Source organism: Balaenoptera borealis (genome assembly GCF_965194805.1).
Source record: "Balaenoptera borealis genome assembly, chromosome: 8".
NCBI classification, from domain to species: domain Eukaryota; kingdom Metazoa; phylum Chordata; class Mammalia; order Artiodactyla; family Balaenopteridae; genus Balaenoptera; species Balaenoptera borealis.
The window spans coordinates 51900626-51922046 of NC_138865.1; the positions used below are offsets into that span (position 1 = coordinate 51900626).

Below are 21421 nucleotides of genomic sequence, written 5' to 3' on the forward strand. Positions count from 1 at the left end.
GAATAGTTCAAGATTTTAAGGGCAACCAGGTATTATTAAAGAGTTTGGTAAAGTGATTTTTAAATGTGCTAGTTTTTATAGAATATATTTCAAAATATGATTCAACCCTAAATACAATTATTTACCACATTTCCTAGGTGCAAAGATTATTCTTTCCTACTTAGACATTGTTTTTAAGTATTAACATTTTACCTTGGTTCAATTACCCCAGCACCAAGGTAAAATGTACCTGAAAAAGAAAAGATAAGTTATCTACTTTAATAAAAGCATAGCAGATAAACCCTTTTATTGAATATGTCAAGTACATGTTAAATGATAAAATATTATAGGACTAACTATAGAGGACACCTTCATAGTCTCATACCTAACGTGCTTTCAAACAAGACTTGAAAAAAAAGGAAAATTTATAATTTTTTAGATATGGCAATTAAGATTAGTCACCAAGGTCAAAAGCATAGGTGTGTTTCATTTTCTTCAGTAAGTTTCAGGTGCTTAGAAAAAAATTACCACTGGAAGAAAACTTCTCAGATCAGAACCTCAGGAAAGAAAGTTAGAGCCCAATTCTAATCCATCAGGGAGATGGAAGCCTCTATAAACAGTATATTATACAGATTCCCATTAGTCTGTATGATAAGAATGTTGCTACTAAAATGTAAAGCGATAGACCACCATTTCTCTTAAAGTGACTTGTAGCCTAGAGATGTTTCCATTGTGATCTCCTGTCCCCAGCTTCTTTCTTGGACCTTGAATCCCCTCCACCTTTATCTAGCTTACCCTGACCACCCTTCCTCTCTACCGCTATTTTCCCATCTCCCTTACCTCCTTCAAGTTGATCGTGCCCAGTGAGCCCATCCTGATTAACCCCAACCAGCCTTGTTCATGTCTATCCCACGTAAGCACTACAGCTTCACTCTCATACACTGCTCCTCTACTCAAAGATATTTTACCTTGGATCTATATTCAGCAGTTACCATATGGGTGTGTGTGAGATCTGAATTCTGAAGCTGTTCTGCCTGTGCTCAAATCCCAGCTCTGCCCTAACTACTGTGAGGCAGGTTAACTAACCCCATTAAGCCTCAGGGCCCCCATCTGTGAAGTGAGGATTATAACAGAATTTACCTAATAGGGATATTGTTAGGACAAAATGAGGTAATGTGAGTAAAGCACTCAATTCAGTTCTGGTTGAGAGTAAATATGTAATAAATACTGGTTATTATTATTATATTTATTATTTCACCAACACAAAGACAATTCTCTTCAGTGCAAAGGCAAAGTATTTTATATTATTTTGTATCATCCTGTAAGTATGGTGACTGCACTGTTTGAACTGAAATCTGGACAAATGATCCCGCAAATCATGTGCATTTAAGCGGCAAAGGAATAGAAACATTGAAATGAGAACAGTACCAGTTGATTTAGGGTGGGAAAATCACTGTATGTATAAGTCTTGTGCTTTGCTTTTTTAATAGATTGAGTCCTCAGATAAGAGCATGTCAGGTCTACACAGGACTGACTTGTTTGGGGTGGGATTCGGAATTTACAGCAAGTTAGGACAAGTTGTTTTCCTTCCAGCTTGGGATGCATAAATATAGACACCTGTGTGGCATACTAGGCTATTGCTCTTAAAGAAAACCTTATCTTCACTTCCCACAATTTGTTTTGAGGACAATATCAGGAGAAAAACCTTCCCAGTACCAGGGTTGAAGAGACCAGCAGATGGAACAGTGGGGAAATAGACTTACTATCACTTGAAAACTGAATCTGGAGGGAAAATGTTGGTAGAACTGGAACCCCTGTTGACAAAGAAAATGGTCCAGAAGGGCTGTGGTGTCTAATGTCTTCGGTAATTGTGTGAAGACAGACTTGACACTGATTGTTTTGGAAAATCCAAGCTTAACTCTTAGAATCTCATCTATTTAGTTGCAGCTTTGTCAATATTTGAAATCTGTGTTTATAGTATATAAGGACCAGGACCTTTTAAAACCCTGCCATTCATATACCCTGAGAAAACCATAACTCAGAAAGAGTCATGTACCACAATGTTCATAGCAGCTCTATTTACAATAGCCAGGACATGGAAGCAACCTAAGTGTCCATCATCGGATGAATGGATAAAGAAGATGTGGCACATATATACAATGGAATATTACTCAGCCATAAAAAGAAACGAAATGGAGGTATTTGTAATGAGGTGGATGGAGTTAGAGTCTGTCATACAGAGTGAAATAAGTCAGAAAGAGGAAAACAAATGCAGTATGCTAACACATATATATGGAATCTAAGGAAAAAAAAAAAAAAAGGTCATGAAGAACCTAGTGGCAAGACGGGAATAAAGACACAGACCTACTAGAGAATGGACTTGAGGATATGGGGAGGGGAAGGGGTGAGATGTGACAGGGTGAGAGAGTGGCATGGACATATATACACTACCAAATGTAAAATAGATAGCTAGTGGGAAGCAGCCGCATAGCACAGGGAGATCAGCTCGGTGCTTTGTGACCACCTAGAGGGGTGGGATAGGGAGGGTGGGAGGGAGGGAGACACAAGAGGGAAGAGATATGGGAACATATGTATATGTATAACTGATTCACTTTGTTATAAAGCATTGTAAAGCAATTATACTCCAATGAAGATTTTAAAATAAAAACAAAAAAACCCTGCCATTAAGGTAGCATGAGAGAGGCAGACAGACGGACAGGGACAGACAGGACAGAAAGAGAGACAGAGAGAGGCATGTAGCTGAAGGGAACAAGAAAACAGCTCCAACAGGGCCTGGTTGTAACAGCATGGCCTCCTGTGTTCTATAAAGGGAATTGCCAGATAGACACACCCCCTAGACAATTATAAGTACGGCAATACATTCCAAAGTTGAATACAAATGCTTTTTATTATCTTCTATCTTAGAATCCAGGCCTGTGTTCCCAAGCATTTTGGTGGATAATTGAAAAATAACAACATAACAAATTTCTTTCCTTGAGTCCCCATTTCTCTCAGGGCAGATGAGCTATACTACCCAAGGCAGACACTCCATGTAGCCAAGGACAGTTGTGTCTCTCAGGTAATCCAGTGGTCTTACCCTGATGGTTGTGCCCTTTTACTGTCCTTCCCAACCTTGAATGAAGCCAATACACATGCACTCACGGGAACAGAATAGCTAAGTATGGTCTTTTGTTTTCACATTCCTAATCTTCATAGTCTTCACACTCTTCTCCTGACTTTGCTTTATTTTCAAGGTGAAATATTCATATCCCTACTGTATCTTATTTTGATAGCTGAGTTATTGCTATCTCTCACATTGTGCTTTTTAAAATGTCACTGCTAGTAACCAGTTAAGACTTAGTATTGGAAGGAAAAATATCCATCCTGTACTGGGGTGAGAACCAGGGGCTAAAAGGTAAAAGCATATGGTTTGTTATCTACTCACCACCAAATACAGACACACCATAATTTATGGCAGTATTATACAGAGCATAAAATTAGGGCAGACAATATTGGAGCCAGGGCTAGGTACCCAGTTTTTTCATTATGCTACTTTCTCTACTTTAGTGCATGCTTGAACATCTCCATCATAAAAAACTTCAAAAATTTATAAGAGATCAGTGGGACAGTCTCAGAAAGGGGAAAAAAGTGATCTGAACGATACCCTCTGATTTCAGATTACTCTAGGCAGCACTCCTATGCTTAGCAGAGCTCCTGTGTTCCTCCCTTCAACCTTGGGAAGCTCATGGGAGGAAGAAGGGTATTTATTTTTAGTGTGAGTTACTTCAGTGAGAGAGTGCCCAATTGTTTTGTTGAGGTGGTCCAGACATGAAAAGCTATATATTTGATTTTCAAACTAGATGGAGGCAGGGTAAAGTGTAAAGACTTTGGTGTTAGACAGACTAGATTAAAATCCTCCTATCCATACAATTTATGGGAAATTACTAATTTCTCAGACTTTTTATCCCTTGTAAAGTGGAATTCATATCAGCCTCACAAAGTTATTATATGTAAAGTGCATACTAATACATCTGGCAAATAATAGATTCTTCATGTTTATTTCCTTCCTTCCTGCCATAGTTTCAGTTGCTTATCACATAACATATTTAAGAAACACCAAAGACTTTCTAGATATAACTTTGAAAACATTTTTAGTTCTCCAAACACCAGTAAGATCCAGGCATATCCAGTCACTGAACATTATTAATAGAAGGGCTATTAATAGATGAGGAACCCATATCTTTAGAGAGATTCTTCACCAGATTGTGTGGTGTATTAGAAAGTACAATGAACTCTCTGTTAGGGACCTGAATTCTCATCTCCACTCTCTCATTAAGAAGCTGTTGCCTTGGAAAGGAACACCTAACCATCTCTTATCCTTAGAGAAGTTGTCAAAAGCATTTTTAAGTTCTCCATTTTCTAAAACATAATAATGGGTGCAGAGACTGACTAAAATATGTGAAATTAATAATTTGATATGTTACTATATTAAATAGAGATTACTTCGGTTTTCCTCAGATATGAAAACTTCCCTTATTAAAGTTTGACAAAGTAAAAGCACTATACAAATGTGAGTTTCCAACTCTGAATCAATGGCCTTGGCCAGAAGCCACTGCAAATTGTCATGTTGTGTGATTATTATTGCTTTTACTATGATGAAAGCAGCATCGTGAATTTAATGCAATGCATTGAGCAGCTGCAAATTAGCTAAAGTCCAGCACAGAGAATAATTAAGAGTGTGGGATCTCAGGTGTCAGCGACAGCAGGCCCCCGGCCCGGCCCTGCACCTTACCATAGCCTTGGCAAGTCACTTCACATTTCAGAACCTAAGTTGCCTTGTCTCTGAGATAAGACATATCTATAGGGCTTCCCTGGTGGCGCAGTGGTTGAGAATCTGCCTGCTAATGCAGGGGACACAGGTTCGAGCCCTGGTCTGGGAAGATCCCACATGCCGCGGAGCTGCTAGGCCCGTGAGCCACAACTACTGAGCCTGCGCGTCTGGAGCCTGTGCTCCGCAACAAGAGAGGCCACGGTAGTGAGAGGCCCGCGCACCGCGATGAAGAGTGGCCCCCGCTTGCCGCAACTGGAGAAAGCCCTCGCACAGAAACGAAGACCCAACACAGCCAAAAATAAATAAATAAATTAATTAAGTAAAAAAAAAAGAAAGAAAAAACTCATAGCTAACATCTTACTAAAAAAAATAAATAAATAAAAGACATACCTATATTTAAAAGTTGTTAAATGAGAAAATGCAGGTAAAATGTTCTTGGCATTTGGGAAGTGCTTGAGAATCTATTTTCTTCATGAATTTCCACTTTTAGAAATATTATACCAGCTTCTTATCAATAACAATTTTTCTCAGCGTTAAAATTCAGACTTTTACTTTTCATGTTTATGAGTCACTCATCATTGTGTGCGTGTGTGGGTATGTGTGTGTAAGAGAGAGATAGAGAGATTACACATGTATATGGCTTTTAAAATGGCAAACTCTTGGGCTTCCCTGGTGGCGCAGTGGTTGAGAGTCTGCCTGCCAATGCAAGGGACACGGGTTCAAGCCCTGGTCTGGTAAGATCCCACATGCCGCAGAGCAGCTAGGCCCGTGAACCACAATTACTGAGCCTGCGCGTCTGGAGCCTGTGCCCCGCAACAAGAGAGGCCGCGATAGTGAGAGGCCCGCGCACCGTGATGAAGAGTGGCCCCCACTTGCCACAACTAGAGAAAGCCCTCGCACAGAAACGAAGACCCAACACGGCCAAAAATAAAAAAAAAAAAAAAAAAAAAATTAAATGGCAAACTCTTAACAAAATAGCAAGAGGACAGTATTCAGTATGGCTGGGCAGTCATGGAGGCAGCATGGGACTCAAGAGCAGCCTAAAGAGATTTAAACATTAGGTAATTCTCAGTAGGAAACTTTCTTCCAACCAAAGCCACAGATGTCTCTAAAGCCCTTCCCAACACAGACCCAGTCATAGCCAACTTGTGCAGGCACATTGGTCAAGACAATTTGCAAATCATCCTTGAATAACAGGAATCACACCTCCAGCATATCACATATCTAGATAATTCAAAACTAAGATAAGAAATAGCCTGCACAATACAATACATGTAAGTACAGTTGAAGAGTCTGTATTTGAGAAGATACATTTGGAACAATTGCCAAAGGGGACAGAATTCTCCTAAGTGGAAAAATCAGCATTGATTAAAGAAAGTGACCCCTAAAACCTGGACAGTGCAGGATGTGACCCAGCACTCTGACACTGACACAGATCAGCAGGTGAATCAAAACCCAAATGACAGGAAGAAGCAAACACAAGCCCGGAACAACCCAGACCAAGCATTCCTCCAACCACATTTATCATCATCCTAGTGGAGTAAAACAAAGGACAAGGTATTGTTAGTATCTAAAACAGTTTGTAGTGTATGCTAGCTTTGCTATACGTAAATTAAATGTGCAAATAAATATATTTTTTCCATTATTTAGGTTGAGTATTTCTCAAAGATGGCCAGTAGTTTTGTTAAGAAAAATCAGGCTACCACACAACATTTACAGAGAAACATGCCCGTGACAGAAGGTGAACAAGACAGGCCTTAATCCTCTTCAAGGGCACCACCTCTTATGCATACACTATAAGTATTGATTCTGGATATTATAATTTTCAGGCCTCTCACCGCAAGATGGGATTTAGAACAGTTATGTAAGTTGACTCTCTTTATTTAGGGGCTCAATATAATTGTTGGTGCTCCCAGAGCAGAACAGACACTAGGGCTTTATTGATTTAGAAAGAGAAGATTATGTTACTGTCTCCATGTGAAATTGAAAAAGTGAATTATCTACCTTCACACTTCATCTGTCTCATAAGGCTTCCTCAATGCTTAACGCCTTATTTTTCTTCTTCCTTTGTATCCTCACAGTTTCTTTCCCCAAAAGCTATTCATCTTTTCCTCACCTCATATCAACAAGGAAAGCATTTAACTTATGAGGCTGGTTGCCCCAGTTTACTATGTGTTTTAAAGACAGACCATGGAATCCCCACAATGGAATCCGTGCCAGAAAGACAACTCCACCCCCACCCCCACCGCCTCATCCCTGGAGTGAGAAAACCCAGACATTTATCTGGACCTGCCACTGCCCTTGCCTGAGAAAGCACGAACCGCCGAGACAAGAGAGGAAATGCTGCAGACAATAGCAGAAGCTGCACAGTCCACACACGCTCAGCTTTTCACCACACCCATTGGTGGAATTTGTTACCAGTAAACATGCATTGCTCTAAGCACCATTATTTATTACAGATGAAAGAGAAAAATCACCTGCTTTTAAAGTCAGCTCAGCTCCAAATATGATACATACGAAAATTGGATAGTTTTGCTTCTCTGGACTAGAAACTAGAAAGGGTAGCACTTTTCTACCTATAGATGGCTTTTTTCCAAGTACCTTGACCACAATTTCTGTCTTGAAACTCCAAGATGGACAATAATTTCAAATCATACTATAAAGTAATGAGGGGAGGGAACATGATGGAAAACCATGAAACACTGTTTGGAAATCTTAAAATCTCTAGAAATTACATGTTGTTACAAATGAAATTTTAGTGTTTGTGATTAACCTCACTAAGCAACAAGAAATGTTTAACATCTAACCTAGGTAAAATAATATTGCAAAGAATAATGAAGAGTAAGGAAAAAGAACAACGTACCAGCCATACTCCACATCCTGAAGAGGTGTGCCCTGTCTTACCCTAGCCTGTCTCCCTGTTGGTGAAGTTGCTATAACTCTCAGAACTTCCAGAAATCTCTCAGGATCCTCTTCCTCCCTTCCATGGTATCTCTCAACTCAGTCCGGTAGCCGTATATCTGTCTCTCTCTAGCTCCTGTCTAATGATGAGCAGACCGTTCAGTCTTCCCAGCTCTCAAACATAGTTCACCTCTGGAGTCTGTGGGGCTCCCCTGGTTTCATGCTTTGCAGCTGAGGGACCAAACTAATGCTCCTCCCTATCACTCTGGAACCTGATCCATTGCCTTATGCCTTCAGTTATTTGGAAGAGAGAGTCAAAACTTGACCTTCCTACTTATTCCTTACTTAACCTCTCTGAGCTTCAGTTTTCTCATCTATAAAATGGGATAGACCTTGCCATCCAAATGGTTATTAGGTTTAGAAATGCTTCATATAAAACACTTAGAGCCAGGTTTAAAACATACTAGGTACTCCATAAGTAATGATAGTGATAACAAAAAATAATAATAATTATACTACATTGGAAGTAAACAATGACATATTATGAAACAAATACTAACTCTTCAAACAAAAAGTTGTTCCCATATTGCAAAATATGTACTGAGCCAATAAAATTTATAGGAGTCAGAAAATTTTTAAATTTTATATCTGATTTTACAAATATCCCATGAGGTAATATGATCAGCGTTTTCCAAATGAGGAAACTGAGGCATGAAAGGATTAAATAATTCGCCCAAGGCTAACCAGTTGTAATGTCTTAACCCTTTTTTTGAACACAGTTCTCTCTGAGTCCATGCTCTTATTTCACCCTTCTATTCCCCTTAGATTGAGAAAGTTGCCTTTGTTTCAGTACTAGAGAAGTAGGCAAAAGACTTCTGCTGTTGAAAGCCATCCCAATTTAGTTTGAAGTGCCCTAGAGAGAGTTTTCGTAGTTCAGCATCTCATTCAGTGAATCCACAATCTTCCCCCTCCAGAACCCACCCTTGTTAAAACCATGACAGGGTCAAAATTGGTCTTTTGGCTCCTCCAGCCTCCCTTCCTCACTGTATTTCTCTTCTCCCTTTCTCTACCCAAGATCCTCAGTGGACCTATGCAGAACACTAAACGCCTTCAAAGTTTCCCCCCAAAACACAAAAGTGTCCCCCAATTCTTCCTTTCCTCTAAAATGATCTCCCATCTTCCCTCATTAAAGCTCTCATAAACTCAGCATCTCTGTACGTTACCAGCTGGGAGAGAGGGAGGCAATTTAATGAAACCAATTCATCCTTAAGATTTGCTATGTGACAATGTCCGAGGCATACTTACTTTACTTTTAAAGAAAACATTTAGCCCCAAAAGGCTAATAATTGGTCAAGTGTCCAAAAATAAAAAATTTTTTGTTTGTTTAGTGTTTAAGTAAAAGAGATCAGACAGTGTGAAAGGTTTAACACAAAATATCATTCTTTTAGGCTCAATACTTCACCTTCAAATAAAAAGCTCTGACACTTCTTCACATTCTGGTTTGATCACTGTTTTCACTACTTCCCAGAACTCACACCTTCCTCCCCACCAAAGTAGAACCAAAGAACAAGAATCAAAAGTTTAGTTCACCACTTTTGAAAGAAGATCAAATCTTGTTCTCAACCACACCTTAGTCAATACATTCCTTTGCTGTATATTTTAGCTTTTAAATGTGTTTTTATTATTTTGAAAAGAATACATGCATGTGATAAAAAAAATTAAACATACAAGAGAGTATACTGTAAAAAGTTATTTTCTCACCCATAATAGACCTCTTATCTTATTCCCCCAATGTAACTGCCATCACATTTTCTTATGTACCCTTCCAGATATTTATCATGAAATGTACATACATGTATATAGTTTTTCCTAAATTGAGAAACATAAACAGTTTTTTACTTGGCTTTTTTATTTAACAATATGTTTTATAGACCTGCATCTATAAACTACTTTATTCTTTCAATTGTTGTATATTATTCTATTCTTCAGATATACCATACTTTATTGACCAGTTTCCCTATTGATGGACATTGGGTTTGTTCTTAATATTTTCTTATTACAAACAATACTGCAATGAACATAGTTTGCATATATGTTTGTATATATTTGTGAACATATCTATAGGCTCAAATCATCATTGTTCAATAGAACAGCAAGTGCATTTTGAATTTTGATATTCTCAACTTATCCTCCCAAAGTTTTTCCAGTATACACTTCCTCCAGTGAGTGTATAAATGTGACTGCTTTTTCATACCTTCACCAACACAGTATTTACCATAGATCTTCCTTACCTCTGGGTGTGGAACTGTTGATCATGTGTTCAGTGTGAGGAGCAACAGTGACCATAAATGTATCTTAAACAAGTTGGAATATGAAGTGCATTTTGTTAGTTTTCATGTTATAAATATTTTAACAATTAGACATTTAAATATATCCTTCAAACTAGCATCTTGGAAAACCATTCTCTTATGCTAAGGATACTACCAATATTCCAAATATCTTTGCAGCTCTTCTTTGTGTATGGTCTTCATAGTCAGCACCACATTTATTTTTACCTCTTCAGTGGTAACAGTCAGTCTTTTAATGATAGATTTGATTTTTCTAATAGCCAGAGGCTTTCACAGCCAGTCCTCTGGGAAATAAAATTGGTTATCAAGCAAGATAAAACATTTTTGGTTAAAAATGAAGTATACCTTAAAATAGTGTGTGTTTGTGTGTGTGTGTGTGTGTGTGTGTGTGTGTGTGACAGAGAGAGACAGACAGAGAGACAGAGAGACAGAGAAAGTGGGTCCAAAGGATGTTTCCAGTGAAGAGTTTAAATATATTTTATGCCAATGTATGTGAAAAGTTTCCCAAGGTCACAGCTCTGAAGGACAATTTGCATTTGGATGCAGACATTGTGGTATGTTTGCTTTAAAAGATTGATTATTTTATAGCTACCACTCATAAAGCTGGTGATTGTAAAACGCCTCACTCTATCTTGGAGGCAGACCACAATTGTGGTGTAAATAATGGTGTCAGGTTTTAACTCACCTAAGACCACTTCTGGTCCTAACACGCCTAGACTCCATTCTGTACCCAAGTAGCCAGGACCTCTTCTATTCCCACATAACAAGTATGACTTCTAACTTACATAGAAAAATAGAGAAAAGTATTCTTTTGTTTCAAGAGAATAATTATTGTTAGAGGATAAGAAGTTACTTAAAAAATAAAATAGCTTAAAAGATACAAATAAGCATAACATTTGTTGGTGGACATTTTTGTTTGTTATAAGGGCTTTAAAATTAAAGAGGAAGGCCACACTCCATCCTGACTCCACATCTGCGACTTGCCAGGATGACTATACCCTGGCTGCTGTGTCCCCAACAGCCCTGCTTTGTCATGATTCAGTTCCAACTGACTTAACTGTCCCCTTTGTCACTTTCCAGTTATACTCCCCAAATCTGCTATTTGCTGTTTTAGAAGCTCCTAATCTCCTACAGCATAGTATTGTATACTTACTACCTCTACGTTTTGTCTACTCATTCCCTTCTTAATCCCATAAAAGGTGGAATTGTGGTTTCCTAAATAAAGATTAGACTTTAAATCAGAGATAGATTCAAATCTTGGCATTTAGTTGTGACCTCGGTAAATGTAATTAACCTTCCTAAGCTTTCCCAAATTAAAAAAAAAATTTATTGTAGGTTGTTCTAAATTATTTAATATATGTTCATTAAATATGAAAAAAAAAGATTATACAAGGCAAGTGTTTGAGTTTGGTGTAGTTTTGTATGCTTATGATACATATATGTTTTATAAAATGGGAACATAATACAATATTGTTCTGCAGTTTGGTTTGTCTCCCTTTACAATGTTACCAGTAATCCAGCCTCTGTTTACATATCTATCTACTGACATGATGACAAAAGTAGTCCTTTTTGTCGTTGTTGCTGTTATACTGTATTGTAGTTGATATTGGAAGGTCCTTCTCCATTTTGGTTTTAAATCTTCCACCCTCTACTTGCATACATTTGCCCTACTTCTGTCCTCTAGAACAGCACAGATAATCTAATCCCCTTGCCACATGACAACCATAAGACATTAAAAGTAAGCCTTCATATCTCGCTGACTCTTTTCTTCTCCAACCTAAGCAGGCTTGGGTTTTGGGGATTTTTTTTATCCATTTCTAATCTGACATTATTTCTGGGTCCTTGGTCATCCTAACAATAGCACATGCCAACTCTTTAGCCTCTCCCACCTCTTGAGGCCTCCTTCAGCCCCATCTCTCACCTGAAACCCTTACCTGCTCCATGCAAATTCATCTCTCTTCCCCAACTTCTACTGGACCTTACTCTATTTTCGTTTCTCTCCTCAGCTAGACTGTAGAAGACGTGTCTTATAATTCTTTTGGAACAAACCTCCTACCCACTCTTCATCTCTGCCATCATCAGCCTCATAGGAGGGTATCTCAAAGCTATCTTTAAATTAGTTTGGTTGACTTTAGCAGCTATTTCCTCTTTTTATGTAACCAATACATTTTGTGCATTGTTTTAATCTTTAAAACATTCTCAAAAGTTAAGTAATATATCAGAATGTGTTATGGAGTGAAAAAAGAATCAAACAGGGAATTCCCTGGTGGTCCAGTGGTTAGGACTCTGCGCTTCCATTGCAGGGGGCATGGGTTCGATTCCTGGTCAGGGAACTAAGATCCCATAAGCAAAAAAAAAAAAAAATCAAACATAAAAGAGACCTGTATTCATCATCTGAGACCATTTTTATTTTTAAGTGTGTATGTGTATAGCATAGTTGTCAAAATGATTACTCTGGAGTCAGACTGCTAAGGTTCAAATCCTAGCCACTTAACTGTGGGACCTCTCTGTGCTTCTGCTTCTTCATCTGTAAGATGGGATAATAGTAACCACCTCATAAGGTTGTGATAAAGATTACCAGTTACCAGAGTTACTGATGATACATGTAAAGTGTCTAGATCAGAAGACGGAACAACGCAAGCACTATGTTTGCTACGATCAGAATGAGGATGAGGATGATATATATGCTTGGGAAAATCACTTTTTGTCTTTCTAGATCTCAATTTCCTAACCTGTAGAATGAGAAGGAAAAGGGATAAGTGCTGACAATAGTGATAGTAATACCATACAATCCTAGAGCCCTCAACATCTTACAAAGCACTTCCATACACAGTAGTTCATTGGGAAACACTCCTTAGTATCTCTCATGCTCTCAGCGAACCTGATTTGCTGGAACAGCTGACCAATGTGCTGCAAAGTACAAATACTGACTCTGGCCCCTGGCTGCCATTTAGCAGAAAGCTTCAAAGTTCCCAAATCGCTTATGCCTCCTCCAGGGTCTGGCTTGCTATTGGCAAAAAAATTTAGGCTTGTAAAGCTGGGCTCCCAAATGGCACTAAGAGACTGGGAAGAAAGAGACAGGGAAAGAATAAAACAAAGACATTCATATTTGTTGAACACCTACAATATAGATCAGTATAATGTCAGTCTCATTGAGTCCTCACTACTACTAAAGGGAAAGGTTTTATTGCTCATATTTCTGAGATAATTTCCTCATAAAGTTCAATACTAGTGCCAAGGTCATATAGCAAACTTTCAACCAGTGTTTGAATGAAAGTCTGACTGAGGCCAAAGCTTGAGCTCATGCTAAAGTTCATGCTGCCTCACTGAGACTTGCAATCTACTGGGATTGAGATATTAGTTATCATTTTAATTTTTCTGCTAAATCTCAAGCCCACTAAAAAGCTCTGCTTGATAAAGGTCCCAAGAACATGATGAGGTAAGGGAATTTATTTTATTATGAACAACTAGCCTGAAGATGGCGCTGTCTTTCAATCATGACTGACCCAGTCTGGCACCCATCATGAAAGCTTCAGTGCAAAAATGGCACTGTATTTTGAAGGCACCCTGAGATACCTGTACCTTACAAATCCACCTGGTAAGTGACCAAGGCAGCTATTGAGCAATGATATTTCTTCCATATTTACAGTAGAACACAGAACAAACACATCTGAAGAATGATCACTGCATAATAAATATTGTCAGCGAATAAACTCATGACACTTTTTTTGTCCTTGTTCTTCCTCATTTATTTCCCACCAACATACTTCTTTGCTACCATGACTTGATGGGTGATAACCTGAGGGCACATGAGGGTGAAGTCAGCATAATATACACCTGCTGAAAAGTCTTGAGTCATTAGCTGGGATTTGCGGGCCTGTTCAAAAGAAGTAGCATAAAAATGAGGGAGCAATGAAGCCATGGTCTTGAAATCCCAGAGACTTCATTGTGTTTGGCAAACCCTATTAAATTAAAATACTCGGCCTTGAGTAAGCAAAATTACAATTACATGTTAAGATACATCTACATTATCTTCATTGTCATTTTAACAGACAATTGCTATATTCCAGGCAGGGCGCACTATATATTTTGTACTTGGGCCTCACAATAATCCTATGAGATAGGCACAATTATTTTGCCCATATTTAATGAGGAAACTGAGGCACAGAAATGTTATGTAACTTTCCCATTATCACAGAGTGAAACAGTGGTAGCCTAAGGATTCATACCCCAGCAGCCTGACTCCAATGCCCACGCTTTCTCAAAGTAAGTTACTGATTAGGATGGTCACATATGCCCATAAACAGGAACTGTTTAGGTTAATAGTTTTCATGAGATTTCCCAATCCACTTAATTCTGTACTAAGCACTTGGTGTGAAGAAAATGAACACAACAATTTGTATATGCCAAGAAAGCCAAAGCCACTGTGACCACATGAATTTCAGTGAGGTCACTTACCTGTTGGATCACAGACCACACTTGGGTTGGAATTACACTGATAAATTTAGTATGGTTGGAGCTACCTTGTGGTGAATATACTTAAGGGATTACATTATATTCTTACTACTGCTTTTCCTCTAAGTCTCTGACAATGAGACATATGGCTGCTAGAAAGGAAAGATGAGGGGAAAACTGTCAGCCTATGGAACAACTTGTCACTGATTTGTTTCAGAGCCTAGAATGCACACACCTTCCCCTCCTCTTTTCTCCACAAAGGTCCTTCTTCCAGAAAGTTCCTCTTCCCAAAGCCAAGGACGGGTAAGGAATGAGGACAGAACAGCAGGTGCCTTGTTGTCTCAAGTGGCTTTTTGACATTGCTAAGATTTTTCAGATGGGTAACACCCATTTAGCTTGTTATGCCCCTCATAGCAATAATCTTCTTTAGGTACTTTCTGCCTGTTGAGAGGGAGTGGGGTGGGGTGAAGTAGCGAACATGCCATAATATGTCGGGCACTTCTCTCTCTCTATCTCTCTCTCTCTTTCTCTCTCTCCACCCACCCTCCACCCCTGATTTTCAAGTTTAATGTGCCTCAGCCTATGTCAGGCAAGGGATGACCCCATTCCAGGAGCTGACTGAAGGTGGCCATGAGATAACGACTGAAAGGCAAAGGGGAAAGACCAGCTCATGACGAGCGAGCTAGGAGACCCCACCCTGGGCACCTCTCCCCTGTGTTATAAAACGTCTGCCAAGGAGCCATGATGAATGGAAGATGGCACAGCCCCAGGAGTCAGAAGGTCCGGATCTCACCCCTTGGTCTTGGGCAAACTCCTTCTCCTGTGAGGCCCCAGCTGTCTCTCTGTTATAAGTTGTCACCAGAGGATTGCGAGGAACTGATGAGATCTTATACAGGCAGAGATGCTCTCAGTCACTCTAGGGGCCTGTGTCAAATGCTAGTTGTGAGTTATTCTTCAGAGTCTGGCCTTGTCTCTCACTCTAACCAGGAGCTTGTCCCTGATCCTTGAGCCTCTCCCCAAGACCAGGAGAAGTAAAGCGCTGTTACTACCTTGGGTGTGACCCCGGTCAGGCTTATTAATAAACAACACTTCCTGTTTCTCTACAGTGAGAAAGGAGGAGGGAAGCAAGGTCTGAGGAGAGCGGCAGGGCCCACACCAAGCAAGGACCTCAACAGGGACAGAAAGAACTCACTCAAGCTGAATCAGTCCATGTTTCTTCCTGTTAAATGATTCACATGCCAAGGCAAATCGGTCTGAGATGTGCAAACTCTACTTTTTGTTTTTGTTTTTCCTATTTCACTTCTCTTTCCCTGGAAATATGATTGCAGTGTTTTCCATTTCAGGTTAAAGTTCACACCCCCCCTTATTTAATACCCTGGGGAGGAGGGGTGATCATATCAAAGAAACACTGCACTGATACTCTTGACTTTGAATCTATTTAAGTGGCCGTTTTAGATGTTATTCAGATTCCTCAAACTTCCTTGTGATTTTTGACTCAAGTAGGTTAAATTATAAATAAACAAAATTTCCTAACATATTATATACAATGAAGTCTGAGCTCCTTAGAAATCAAGCTCTAGATATGTGAATTTTCCATGTATCTTAAAAGGCTTACTGTTGTAAACATCCTAGACTTTTTTCAATTGTTTTGAATGTGAGTTCCTTTTGAAATGTATAGCATTTTTCTCCATAATAAAATTTAACTTTTTATTCATTATTAAAAGTCATCTTTACATCCTTTAAACATTGCTAGCTACCATTTCATCCTCCTCTCACATTGAAGTGAGGTCAATTTTAGTTGAGACCCTTCTTCCATGTTCTGCTTAATCTTCATGCGTATCCACAGCCATAATATCCTTTTTAGCCAAGTAATTCAGGAAGAGATGGTTTTACTATTTGGGTAATCTGGAGAGTGATAACATTCCCCAGCTAAGACCTTCCAGTAAATTCTCACTGTAGTTAGAATATTAGCCAAACTCCTTTCCATGACCTACAGAGCTCTGTGTGGCCAAGCCCCTGCCTGTCTCTACAATCAATCTCCCCTTCATCCACCGTGGTCCACACACACCCTTCCTCTCTGTTCCTCCAAAGGGCCAAGTTGGCTCCAGTTCTCTGCCCCTGCCATTGCTACTTCCTGAAAGATTCTTCCCTCATTTTCATCTGACTGCCTCCTCTTGCTTAGTTTTGTCTAAGGTCAAATGTCACTTTCTCAGAGAAACCATCACTGTGTCCCACACCAAGGAGGCTGGAACCCTTTCCTGCTTTATTTTCATCCCATCAGTTAAAGATATTGGAATGCTTTAACTTATTTTCTTATTTATTAGTTTTTATCAATATTTGTTCTCTGTCAGGTTTGTTATGTTCCGTGAGAAGAAGCCCTTTATCTGGCTTGTTCACTGCTATATCACAGTTTCCAGAACAGCTGCCAGCACATAGGAGGCACTCAATAAATACTACTGAAGGAATAAATTCTGGCTCATCTCCACACCTACTTATAGCTCATTTCCATCTATCATAGGGTGTTCTGGCTGCCTTGAGTCTTGTTGCACATTGGGTAATCTGGACTGAATTATCAATTACAGTGATATCCTCAGATGGCTGTCCAAACAGTAGGAAGCTGTTATTGTCCAATGTCATTTGATCCAATTTTGGAAAGAGACAAAAGAGTTAAGAGAACGTTGAGGATACACTCGATAATTTCTTGGGTAGGTCTTTTCAAACTTTTCCAATAAGATATAACTAATAGCTTAGAATAGTGAATAATAATATGTAGAGGAAGATCTAAACAGGAGTATAAAGTGGCTCCTAAGGACAATATATCTTTGAAGTCTCACAATTTATTTTTAAAATCCAGATGAATTTCACATTCTAATCCATTAGTATATATCTGGGTTTGATTTAATATAAAAGAAATTTCCCATCAAATTACTGAAAAAAAAAAAAAAAAGTACCCTTCAAGAAGATGCGTCCTGCTTACGCTGGAAAACAATCAAGAATCCCCAAGTACAAATGATCCAAGCTGGTAATCATCTACAGAAATGATTCTGGAGAAGCCCTGAAGGGAGCATACTCCACACCCACCCCTTGCTGGCCCGCCCACCTGTCCCCACCTTTGCTCCAGAAAGCAAAAGCTCTGGAACAAAGACACCTAAGTGAACTGGGAGTTCTAGGAGGTATGTTTTGAGAAAGAAGAAGGGATAAAAGTTCTATCTTTCTGCATCACTCTCTTTTCAGACATTTCTCTTAAATCACTGCACTGCTCTCTTTCTTACCATGTCCTTGGTGAGATAAGAGGTTGAAGTCCCCCTCACTCTTGAGAGGAGAGACCCTAGAGTGACCGTTTAACCCAGTTATCTCAGGACCATCCTGGTTATGATGGTTGTCCTGGCAATGTTAGTAGTGCTCCCTTTCATTTGTACAGTATACGGTCACTCTAAGGGACACCTTCCCTGCTCTTCCTTCCACTTAAAAGGACAAGAAGGAACCAAACTAAAGCAATCATAGACAACATGATGCAAGTCTTTTTCCAGGCCAATGTCAGACCACCAAGGAGAAGGAGTCCTTGTGACTCAGATCAGTTGTCCCTTTTATCCATTAAGGAAATCCTGAAAGCATTTGGGGTCCAAACCCAGGTTCATAGTAATGAAATTTTTTTCTCTGATGTATTTGTGCAGTTAGGAATCTATAATCACTACTGGTTGCTCATCAAGGATTGGAGGTTCAGGATCCAGGCCATCGTGCATGCCTTACAATAATAATATTTATAAGGAGAAGACAGAAGAAGCAACCAGGATGATAAGGGTGAATTGGGTTAGTTAGTAAAAGTATTTTTTAAATCAAGTAAAATGTGATGAATGGAAAGTATTCAGTCAGAGATGCTGCATGAATTTGAAAAATCAGCCTTTCAATGACCTAGCATTTGAAGGGATGAAAGAGGAGAACCTTATCCCATGAATGTACCAGAAAACAGATTGCTGGGATAGTAGTTACGGTGGCCACTGCGGGAAGCAGAGTAGACTGATGGTCCCAGATGCTGCCCTCTGAAATTCATCACCCATTTGTGCTGAGGCCATGCTTTCTGTGGCTGCTCCCAGCCATGACTAAGCACAGCAGGGCTGCTAAGGCAGGCCCATTCCTGGAAGATGCAGGATTCCTCTGACGGGCAGCTTTAGCTTAAGGACTCCCGATTAGCCTTGCCAAGACTTTCTCTGAATTGAAATCTTAAGGCCTTTCTTCCTTGACTTCCTTCCCTCTCTCCTTCACAGAGATCAGTCCTGCATTGTGGTCTGTCAGCCCTCCCAGTCTTTTCCAGCTCCCACTCCATTTTCTCCCACAAGGTCTCCTTCAGCAAATCTCTTGCAAATCTAATCTCATCTTAGCACCTGCTTCTCAGAGGACCGGATGGTGGGGGTGGAGATAAGAATAATCAGGGTCTGAAGTTATTCATTTGCATATCTGGTGCTACATTAAAGCCAAAAGCCAATTTGAGAATTTGAAGAGATTTCATTGTTTTTAGGCAACCTGGATAGTTTAGTTGATATATTTGGGCTGGAGCCCTTTTAAAATAACTACTTTTTTTTTTTTTTTGACTTTGGAATGTCTTGCTTGCTATGTTTGAGATTATAAGGTTTGCATAATTAGAAAACATAAATCAGAAAGTTAACTTTTTCTGTCAGATATTAAATTTTTCAGCTCATAGGAATGTATTTATTATAAAAAGCAATATCTTACATATTCATATTCCTTCGAAGTCTACAAGTGTATGGAATTTTGTATCCCCAATGAGATACAGTAATGTTTAACTGAATTGAAGATTGTTTGGCATACTCTCTTACATTTAAACCTAACATATATCCTATGAGATAAGGAGGGCAGATAATATTAAAACTTACTTTTATCAAAGATGAAACTGAGGCTCAGGGGAGTTAAGTAGCTAATACATGGTAAAGTCCAACCCAGAAACCAGGTATTAGTAGACAGAATTTCTGGGAATGACTGCTAAGATTCCACACCCTAATTCTTACAATGTGTGGATGTGATGAGACATTATTCATTCCCATGATTGTGCTGTGTTATATGGCATGGTTGACCTTAAAAAAAGGTTATCCAGGTGGACCTAATCTAGTCACATGCACCCTTACAAACCTCTCCTGCTGATGATAAAAGAGAAATCAGAGAGATGGCAGAATGTGGAAGTCAAAGAGATTCAAAGTGTGAGAAGTATTCAGTGTGCTCTTGCTGGCTTGAAGATGGCAGGAGCCATGTAGAAGGCATGAGGAGGAAATGAATTCTGCTTACAAGTGAGCTTAGAAGGGGATCCAGCAACCTGAGCTGAAACCTTGATTTTAACCTTGTGAGACTGTAAGCAGAGAACTCAGCTGAGCCACACTGTGCCCAGACTTATGACCCACAAGAACTGTGAAATAATAAATGGGCATTATTTTAAACCACTAAGTTCATAATGATTTTTTATACAATAGAAAACTAATACATGAGTTTTCTGATTCCATATTTTACACCACCCTTACTCTTAATCAATCCTAATAGAAATAAATAATAGTAAACTGGGAAAGTACAGTACCAACCTTCTAGTTTTGCAAATTTAATTTTGATTAGAAATTTAGCTCTTTTAGATTTATTTTAAGCCTGACCTCAGGTCCTTTGGTTCTGAGTCTATGGGCTTGAACTCATTTTCAAGAAGACAGAACATCCATTTCCTCATGTTGATTGTTTATTTGAAAATGTTTCAGGTAGATTATAAATAAAACAATCCAAAAAGAAAATATTATAAGATTAAATTTGCTGTCATAGTTTGGGAACATTTTTAAACTCTCTTTATAAAATACTGAAAATATCATGGGGATTGTTTGAACTAGTGAAGAACTATTATTTTATCTGTCCAATGTACCTCTTTCTGTAAACTTTACTCCCATCCTTTTGGAAATGCTCTTCCCCCAGTCAAACCAAGTGGTTCTGAGAAAATGTCCATGTTTGTATATAACTCCATTCCCCCTGCCCCAGAGAACAGTAAATTGGTCTAGAAAGGGACAAAATCTCCCAGTTGAGGTAACAAAATCTCCCTTTTCACCAGAGAAAGTGTAATTTAATCCATCACCCATGGTAGAAGTTTCAGGATATAGAACTCAGGAAGTGTTGACAGCAGTGTTTCTTGCCATGTAGAAGAAGCCGATCTCCAGTGAAAGAGAAAGGAGACATCACAGAGAGAGAAGCAGAAGCAAGAGCTGGAGAGAGAGTCCCCAGTAGTGTTTGACCAGTTGTTTCAGTTTTTCTGGAAATCCATCTGCATCCCTGAAGTTCCCATGGTTTGATTGTTCAGTTCTTCATGACATTCCATGAATCAGCATTTCTCATTTTACCTAAACGAGTTCAAGATGAGTTCAGTCATTTGCAACTAAGAGAGATGTGACTCACACAATGGAGAAATTTCATTCCATTTTTCCTTGAAAACATTTATCATCGTGTAGTGGGAAAAACTTCTAGCAAAGAAACTCATTCTAGTGTCTCCAGGATGCTGATGATTCAGCAGGGCTTACATTTTGATTCCTTTCATGTCACCAACTGCCACACTCGGTTGTTTTTGCTCACCACACCAAATACTCCTTCCCAAATGCTTTGCACGTATAAAAAAACTTTTAAGTTATTATTGCTGTCTTGATTATAGCAGCCTATATTCTGTCAGTGTCACATCATAAACATTTATTAGACACGTGTCTCCCTTATCTAGTACATCTACTTTTGAATATCTTTAACTGACACTGAACTTAAATGTTTACAAGTGTTAACATATTGCTAAAGAAATTTGGCAAGCCCACAGAGAAAGAGAGAGAGAGTGCATTATTCCACTGTAAAAACCTGCTTTTCTTTTCATTTTTATTCATATTCTTAA

General features: G+C 39.0%; 1 long non-coding RNA gene across 5 annotated transcripts in view; it reads left to right on the forward strand.

Annotated features, from left to right (window-relative positions):
- Window positions 1-21421, forward strand: part of LOC309632770 — a 114788-nt gene that overhangs the window by 35998 nt on the left and 57369 nt on the right. Inside the window, exon 4 of one of the 5 annotated variants that reach the window (XR_014247052.1) lies at window positions 15621-20686. The exons of 2 other annotated variants lie outside the window; for them this stretch is intronic. This is a non-coding gene — a long non-coding RNA (uncharacterized lncRNA). Of the gene's footprint in view, window positions 1-6891; window positions 8158-15620; window positions 20687-21421 lie in introns of those variants that run through there. 2 more of the 5 variants (XR_014247053.1, XR_014247054.1) reach the window with 2 other exon arrangements.